We start from the raw sequence: 1,052 nt of genomic DNA, 5'->3' as shown, positions 1-1,052 counted from the left end.
TAATAATCTTACATTTTAAAAAAAAGGATTAATTTAAAATTTAAAAAAGTTAAAAAAATCCAAAAGAAACCTAAAAAATAAAAAAATACAAAAGAAAAAAATATTAATTTAAAAAGTTAAAAAAATTATAAAAAAATCCAAAAGAAACCTAAAAATATAAAAGATGATGCAATGTGTGAGGCCCATAAAAAATTAAAAAAATAAGAGAGCTGTTCATTCTTTTGAATGAAAGCCCTTCTCTCTTGTGAGTGGGTATTATAATGCCCACTCACAATGGAGAGATATTATAATGCCCAATATGGATGGCCTTAGACCATCTCCAATCATGGCACCACATTGGTGCCACACCATTGTGGTGCCATGATTTTTCACTCCAATCCAGCACCAAAACTGGCGTTGGATTGGAGCAGCTCTACAAGAGAGCTGCTCGACATGTGGCGCAGCACAATTTTTTTTTTTTTTTTAATTTTTAATTTGATTAATTTAATATAAGTGTTTAATATTTAATTAATTAATATTTTTTTGAAATTTTAATTATAAAATTTTTAATATTCTGATTAGAAATTAATTAAGTGTAAAAATAAAAAATAAAAAAAACACAGATTATCATTATATTATCAAATTATAAATAATTAACATAAAACATAAATATTAATATTGAAAAAAAAGGAATATTCTTGGAATATTCTATTGTAGTGTAAAATGTAGTGCAATGTGGTTGGAGATGATTTTAGTGTAACACCAATGTAGTGCAGTGGATTGGAGATGGCCTTAGGATCATAACACCCCAAAATATTACCTTGCTAATTTACAAAAATTATTAAATTATCACGTTGAGCAAGTAGAGACTGAGAAAAAATATTATCTAAAAAAATTATTAATTTATTGAATATTAATTTATAAATATTTTATTGTATATGTTTTTTTATATAAATTTTTTTTAGTTTTATGTCAACGGTGGCAAAATGAAATTAGCACATGTGACTTTGTCACAAAATAAACTGATCCTACTTGTGCTTTGGCGGGCCAGACGTTCATTTTGCCTTTCGATA

The sequence above is a fragment of the Primulina tabacum genome, chromosome 4 (genome assembly GCF_025594145.1).
Source record: "Primulina tabacum isolate GXHZ01 chromosome 4, ASM2559414v2, whole genome shotgun sequence".
Classification (NCBI taxonomy): domain Eukaryota; kingdom Viridiplantae; phylum Streptophyta; class Magnoliopsida; order Lamiales; family Gesneriaceae; genus Primulina; species Primulina tabacum.
This window is presented reverse-complemented; position numbering follows the sequence as displayed.